Raw genomic sequence first — 8,557 nt, 5'->3', positions numbered from 1 at the left:
AAAAAAAAAATCACTCCAGACACGTGTGTGAGTGCCCAAAATTGCAACAGGATGGATAAATGGAGAAGGGATTGCAACAAAACCACACCCCATTGGAGATGTGCATGCGCTCTCTCGCACTTTCTCTCTCTCTCCCTCTCTCTTTCTCTGGTGACCACATCTGCCTTCTGGCGACTAAAAAAGGTGATGAATTTGGGTGTAGGATTTTAAGTTTTTTATGGAATGATGTCATACAAGATAGAACAAAAGGCATATTTAGAGGGGAAAAAAAATAACAAGATAGAAAAGGGCAATACAGTATATTGGTTAATATTCTGGCTTTGTAGCCTGATGATTCAAACTCTGGTTTCTGCTTCAATTAGCTGTGTCATCTTCAATAAAATATTTTGTTTCTTATCATAAAATAAGAATATTAATAGTACTTGCCTGTGAGGAGTCGGGTGAAATTTACTCAAAACAATAAAGTGTATCAATTAGGAATATTCTGCTTGATTATGAGCAACAGAATTCCTGAATAAATAGCTAAATTGTGGCTTCCACAGACCAGGGGATCAATGTTCCTCATTCATCGAGAAGGTAGGTAGTCACTAGCCTTGATTAAGGGACTCAGAGTTCAGACCTGAGGTCTTTGCAGTTCCCGTGACTTCTCTCTCATGACCCCAGCATGGCTGCTGTAGCCTCAACCATCAGATTCCTATTCCTAACAACTAAAAGGAAGGAGAGATGGTGACTGGATCAAGAAAGCAAAAATTTTCCCAAGTGTTTAAATCAGGGTAGGTTCAATGCTGTAACAAACAAGCCCCAATCATCAGTGTATTAACGCAATAGAAGTATATTTGGGGGCCAGCAGATGGCATGGTGGTTGGGGTGCTGGACTCCCACATGGCCAACTGCAATTCAAGTCCTGGACCAGGCACCTTGCTTTCCCACTTTCTGTCTCTGGATATATGCTATACTTCAATAAAATTTATCCCCACTCCTGCAAAAAAATTACTAGGGAGGAACTAAGGTCCCGGAGAATGAGCAAATGAAACTCTGCCATGCTAAACAAGTTTAGGACTCTAATCAACAATAAATAACATTTTCAAGTCCTGAAAGAACCTATAGATATCATCCTATAATTGCTGCTGGAAAGCTAAAAGGAACCACGTACTGGGAAGGAAGTGAAGGAAACTTTCCGGCCCTTTCTCAGCCTCTCCCCTAAATGCTGCCTGGGAAGAAGAGGAGCCTTAGCAGACCAAGGAGACAGGTGTGAACTGACATCCATTGTTCCCTCTTGGGCAAGTTGCACATCTTTCTGCACACGTAGCCCAGTCTCTCGGAACCTTCTACTGGTCGTTGTCTCTCCCTTTTCCTGTTCTCATATGCTACTCACTGGAACGGGCTCTCTACCATCTCTCCCAATGCAGACCCACCCTTGCAGAGACAGCCTTCAAATCTCCATGCTCTCAGTCTAAAACTGAGTGAGTTGAAAAGGACCACCTATCCAGCCTGCAGTATGGTGGTCAGGGCCGCTGGATATCACATGGCCAGCTGTGTGGTTTGGCTTCTGGATCTGGTGCCTTAAGAAACACACTGGGCACATATGTGTGCATGCCCAGAACCCCAATAGGAGGGAGAAACAAAGGGAAGGGGATTGCAGCATGATCATTCACCACGGCATGGGGGTGGGGAGGGTACTTTCTCTCTCTTTTTTTCTCTCTGGCAAGTGCATGCACCCTCCGGCAAAATTTTTAAATGAAGGGGAAAAAAAAGAGAGAGCAAGAGAACCACCTCAGTCCCTTGGCCTACATTTGGGGAGGGGAGGCCTTGCCACATACTGCAGTTCCACTTTACTAAGCAACTACTGTACCTCAGGTAATAACACCAGTAGCCCTTTTTGCTCATCTCTCTGAACGTACTCTTTGCAGACAGAAAAAGAAGGGTAAGATGGGCGAGAAATAGCATACCCTACCCTGAACTTGTCCCAGTGTAGACAACTAGAACATTTTTGCAAGTCTTGCTTTCCATTCTAGAAAATGGGCTCTGGAAACCACCAACGAGGAGCTAGATATTGATCCCCAGCACAATTTTAGCATGAACCAATAGTTAATCAGTAGGGGTTAATGTGGGTTAATTCCTAATAGAGTCCACATGAAGTGATGGAATTAACCTAATAAGGAATCAGGAGAACCTAGGCTCTAGTACTAGTTCCTCCATAGCTGTTTTTGTTTTGATTTTGTTTTTTAAGACGGAGATTTTTTGCTATAGGGTGTGTAAGTTCGCTGGAGAGACAGAAAGCGAGAAATCCTCGTCCCCCATGGGAGGTGGCCACACCGCAATCCCTTCTCCTCCATTCTCTTCCTGGGATCTTGGGCACGCACACAGAAGTGCCTGGCGTGAGTTTCAAGCCGCCAGGTCCAGGACTCAAACTTGGTCAGCAATGTGAGAGTCCAGCAACATAACCATTACACCATCTGCTGGTCCTCCCTCTAGTCCTGGACCCTGGCAGCTTGAAACTCACATCAGGCATGTGTACATGTGTACCCAGAAATCCCAGGGGAGAATGAAGGAGATGGGATTGCAGCATGGCCATCCCCCCTGGGGGAGTGATTTCTCACTTTCCCTCTCTTTGTCTCTCTCTGGCAAGTGCACGCACCACATGGTAAAAACCTAAAAAAAAAAAAAAATCATGTGCTGGCTCCACGATGCAGTGGTTATGTACTGCTCAAAAGAAGCTAAGTTCTGAGGCCAGCAGGTGGCATGGTGATTAAGACACTGGACTCCCACATGGCCAACCGCAGTTCAAGTCCTGGACCTGGTGGCTAGCTTTTTCACTTTCTCTCTCTCTCTGAAGTATACATTCCCTGTAGAAAATTTAAATAATAAAAATAAATAATAATATACTTTTTTAAAAAAGAAGCCAAATCCTTCATGGTTCAAATCCTGGACCAGGTCAGCCTGAAAAATAAGTGCCCAAGAATTGAAGGGCTAGAAGAATGGAGGAAAGGGATGACAGTGTCACCAGACTCTATGGAGGGTGCTTCTCTCTCTCTTTCTCTTTCTTTCTCTTTCACACACACACACACACACACACACACACGCCCAGCGTGAATTTAAGCCACCGGGGTCCAGGACTCGAACTGCAGTCAACTACATGGGAGACCAGTGACTTAACTATTGCATCATCTACTGCCCTTCTTATTCTTTTTTTTTTTTTTAATCCCATCATTAAACAATATCTCCTCCCAAAAAGACCAGGAAAAACAGATTAAAAAATAAATAACTCCTCCTTTTCTCTCCCCCTACCCCCTATGCTTTTGCCTATTCTAAATAACATATAAATGGAAACATACAATATTTTTCCTTCTGTGTCCAGCTTATTTGGCTAAGCATAATGTTCTCGAGGTTCATCTGTGCTGTGGAATATATCAGTATTTCATTCCTTTTTATGGCTGAAGCATATTCCAAAGTATGTACAGATCACATACTGCTTCTCCATTCATCACTGATGGACACTTGAGTTGTTACCTGTCTTTTAGCTATTGCAAACAGTGCTGCTATGAACACTAGGATACAAATCTCTGTTGGAGTCCCTTCTTTCAGTTCTTCTGGATACATACCTCAGAGTGGAGTTGTTGGGTCGTGTTACAGCTCTATGTTGAACATTTTGAGAAACTGCCAAACTATTTCCCACAGCAGCTGCACCAAACAGGAGGATTTCAATTTCTCCACATTCTCACCAATACTTGTTATTTTCCTTTTTTCCCCCTTATTATTGACATCCTAGAAGATGTGAAATGATATCTCATTGTGAATTGGGAGAAAGCCTTTCTAGACTGATCAATGAGGAAAATGCTGTGTATTTTGTGTGCTTTGGCTTCAACAAATGCTTATCTTTTTTTTTTTTTTGTGGTTTGGATAGGAGGGAGACATGCAATTGAATGATAGTAGATACAGGTGATTGCTTAGTTATTAAAGCAGTTTCCATACCAGGAGTGAGATTAAAAACGGTATGACCAAGGTTGATCCTAATCTATTCAACACTTTTTAAAAGAATTACTTATTTAATTTTATTTATTTATTATTATTATTCTCATTATTATTCAATTTGGCCAGAGAGAGAGAGAAAGAAAGAGCAAGAAAGCAAACTGCCAGGTCCAGAACTCGAACCATAGTCAGCCATGTGGGAATCCAACACCTTAATCATCACACCACTTACCAACCCACCTATTCAACATATTTTTTAAGAATTATTTTATTTAACTTTATTTATTTATTTATTTTAATTTGATCAGAAAGGGACAGGGGGAGAGAGAGAGAGAGAAAGCAAGAAAGCAAGCTACCAGGTCCAGGACTCGAACCGTAGTCGGCCACGTGGGAGTCCAGCTCCCTTAACCACCATGCCCCTTCCAGCCCTGTATTCAACACTTTTATTAATTGTTTTTTAATCAACAATATGGATGAAGATGTAGAAGACATCCATGTATAATCTGTAAAAGCTAGGACGATATGGTGGCATGGCGGTAAAATGCTCTGTGAGGCTGACCCACATGGGAAGGTTACCAGTTCACATCCAGAGACCTTATTGAGTACACTGGGCATGTGTGTGCCCATGCTCAGGGCAGGCTGAGGCTGGAGCAAGCATCAAGACCCTGTTAGAAGTGCTGCGAGTCTGTCTCTCTCTGTCTTCTCATTCATGGAAGAGATAAATAAATGCCCTTTTTAACAAAAAAATCTGTAAAGCTAAAATCCTAGAGGAGCAACTGGCAAAAGTAGCAAAAATCTTAGTGAACTGGACAACAGGTCAAAAGAATTTTTTTTATCTTTTTAATTTACCAAGGGAATAGGAAAAGTCCCACTTTGGGTCAAAAGACAGTGTCCTCCAAAATCTCATGTCCACTCAGAACCTCAGAATGTGACTTCATTTGGAACTAGTCTTTGCAGATGAAATTCATTAAAATGAGGTCAAACTGGGGAAAGGGGGATTCAATCCAACATGACTGTTGTCCTTATAAGGGGAGAGACACAGACGCAGACACACACACACACACACACACACACACACACACAGAGGGAGAATGACCACGTGAGGACAGAGGCAGAAATCAGATGCAGCCAAAAGCCAAGGAATGCCAAGGATTGCCAGCAACCACCAGGGTGAGGTCAAGGAGAGGAAGGGATTTTCTCTAGAGCTTTTGGCCTTGCAGACACCTGGATTTCAAACTTCTAACAAGAGAATAAATCTGTGTTTTAAGCCACAAAACAAACAAACCAACAAAAGCCTGCCCTGTGTTCCTCGGGTATCCCTCTTTATGTCCCTCTCTGAGTTTTATTGATCTCACCACTTTCTCTATGTGCCCGGTTCCAAAGAATGTTCCTCTGACTGTCTCTCTGTTCCTCCATCTCCACCTTTTAAGAAGTCATAGTTCCTTTTGAAGTGACTCTCCCTAGTCCCTGCCAGTCCCTAAATTGGCAGGCCATTTCTTCTGTTTCCAGCTGCCCTAGGGTTAAATACAAACGTCTGTTATATTAAGGGGGAGAAAATGAAACTGAAAGAAAGTTGGCCTAATTTGTAAAATAAAAATGGGTTTCGATCCCAGTAGCTTATGTATTATTCTTGTGAGGACTGGGTTTACATCGATCATCTTTTCCCTGGCAGTCAAGTGTGGAATGTAGTGAAGTTAGAAATGTAATTGTGTAGACATAAAAAATTGCATCTCGATAACCATCATTGGGACACTTTTCTCAAGATGCTATCTCAGTGTCCTTCAGAGCAATAACGATATCAATTGAGAATGTAACAGAAGCAACTTAAATGTTACGCTTCGTTTACTTCTGGTAAGTCTAATGTACTTCAGAGCAAAGCTATTGCTTATGACATAAGACTCTCAGAGACTGGAAACGCTTCAAGACCATTAAAATAAAATGCCAGTCATTCCTGCCGTTCGAATATTCTTCAACTTCTAATTTAAGGCACCAGCACCTAAGAATGTAATTGTGTTATTCTCTCTGATAGCTGGAATCTCTCTAAGCCAAATGCCGGAGAATTATGGACTATTGGGGCTACGGGAGTCCAGAAGACAAATGAGGTGGATAAAACGTGTTATTTTGTACCGGCGCGTTCAACATTTGTGCTCCGTTATTGCTTATGTGTTAAAATGTATTCAAAGACGAAAGTGCCCAAGAGTCTTTCCTCAGCAGAATTGAAGAGGTTGGGGGAATGCATAAAACACCTCAGGATCTAAACTTAGAAATCAGAGAGAGAGAGAAAGCTCCCCACACCTGGACTCAGAATTATTTTCCACACTGCATTTTCCCTAAAGTTGATCGTCCATTTTTGAATCAGGAAGTTGTCATCTCGAGAAAGCCGCAACCCTGTAACTCACAAGTCTCTCCCTGATGAGCCAGTGAGACCGTGGTTGAAAAAGGCACGCTGGATCAGAAAAGGGCAATTTTAAAAGCAAATGCTGTGAAAGGTGACGCTTCCCTGTCACACGGGTACATTATTTCTGTTTAATGCCTGCCTTGGGAGGGGTACGCTTTAGGTTCAGGGACCCCATTGGCACATCAGGGCTTTGACTGGGACACAGTGCCAATTCAAACTGTCACGCAGTACGGGGAGGGAAAAAAAGCCCAAATCAGTTTCTATTCTTTAATAGAAAGCAATACTGTAGTTTAAATTAGCAAGGCGCTGCTGAAACACTATTTTTAAAAGTCGTTTGCCCTGACATCCCAAGAAAAGATTTTTTTTTTCTTGTTTAATTGCACTGTCAGTGTGGAACGCTTTCACTTAAAACCATTCTGAGGTAGACCTTTTAATAGAAAGTGACAATTTAAATTGCCATGATAGCAGCGTAAATGGTGCTTAAAGTCATTACTAAACTGATGTCGCAGTTGGCTCCAGACCAGTTTGTTAAAGCTGAAGAAAAGGTGTTGGGGGAAGGGAGGAAAGTAACTAAATGGTGAATCATTAATTCCCTTTATATTCATTGTAATAACATTAGCTGTGATGAAGTCATCTGGCTCCCAATGGATGTAATGTACATTTCTATTGAACTCCACATTATTCCGTTCTAGCGCTGCCCTGATTAATGCCTATTACAGAGGAATTGCTCCAGTCACGGGCACTTCTCTGCAGTTATTTTGCTTTCTTGTCTCCACACCCATGATCCAAAGAGAGGATCTGTGGCTTCCGTTTGCTGGCGTGAGTTCTGAAGCACAAGTGCTAGAGCGAGTTAGCCACTGCCTTGCTTCACTCTCCCTGAAATGTCAGAGCCTCCTAGCAGCCCTTAGAAATGACTCTCACCAGCTTTCAGGTGCACCATCCCCAGAACCGAACATGGCACACGAGTTGAGGTCAAGGCCACCTAAGTGGTGCTGTTGGTCAAGAACCTGATCGGTTTGGCAAACAGGCATGACAGCATTAGAGGCCCGTGGGGGCAGGGATGGGGGAGCATGTAGCAGCATGAAATATCAGCAGGACTAACCCAGAAAGGAGCCCGTCAGTGGGTTAAGGTGGAGTTTAGAGCATCAGGAGGGACAGACAATGCACAGAGGATCTTCTTCACCATCTCTCACGCATCTGTCTTGGCTCAGAAACATACCCCCTTGTAGACAAATTAGTCATTCTGTTTTTATTTTTTTCTTTGAAGAACTATTTAATTTTATTTACCCATTCACTTATTTAAATTTGACCAGAGAGAGAGAGAAAGCGAGAAAGCCAGCCACCAGGTCCAGGATTCGAACTGTGGTCGGCCATGTGGGAGTGTCCAGTGCCTTAACCACCATGCCACCTGCTGGTCCCCAGTCATTCCGTCTTTTAGGAACAATAAGTAAACTAGCTTATGGAAGCCAGTAGCATATGCTGGATGCTGCTGCTTGGCAGATTGAGGCCACATGGGAGGCCTGGGTGCAGTTCCCAGCCCACTCTGAAAAGCCAGGCGTGGTGGTATACACCTGTGGTCCCAGCTCCTCGGGAAGCCAAAGCAAGAGGTTCACCACATGGTAAGACCTTGTCTAAAAGAACAGCACATGCACACACACACGTGCACACACACACATACACAGTGGAAAGAAAAATGAAAATAAGAAAGATGCTACATGTTTCCTTTTTATTATACAAAAATTACCTGGAAAAGCCAACAACTGCAATTGGGCTCAGAGTAGGGAAACATACTTCACATTTTAAACTTAAAACACGATACTTATTCAGGAAGGGGTTTTCGAATAGTTTCTTCAGGTCACTCAATTTAAGGGCTCTAGGAACAACTCTACACTCTTCACATTTTCCCTAAATCAAACATTACAATTTCAGAAATTTCCATCATTCAAAAATCAGAGGCAACCATGCCGATCATTTGGAGTATAATGTCAGGGTCTTCATTTGAGGGTCATAGAGAGACCATGGAAACTGTACACAGATTTTTATTTTATTTTATTTTTTTGTAGAGGTGCATTACCAAGAAAACTAATTTCTTTCATCAAGTTCACAAAGGAGTTTGCAGCCAAAAATAGTTAAGAACTACTAATCCAATCTTTAAATAACACAAAACAGGGCCCAGAGAGCTGGCCAACT

This window comes from Tupaia chinensis, unplaced genomic scaffold (assembly GCF_000334495.1).
Source record: "Tupaia chinensis unplaced genomic scaffold, TupChi_1.0 Scaffold000600_1, whole genome shotgun sequence".
Taxonomy (NCBI): domain Eukaryota; kingdom Metazoa; phylum Chordata; class Mammalia; order Scandentia; family Tupaiidae; genus Tupaia; species Tupaia belangeri.
The sequence above is the reverse complement of the archived record's forward strand: the minus strand, read 5'-3'. Positions refer to the sequence as shown.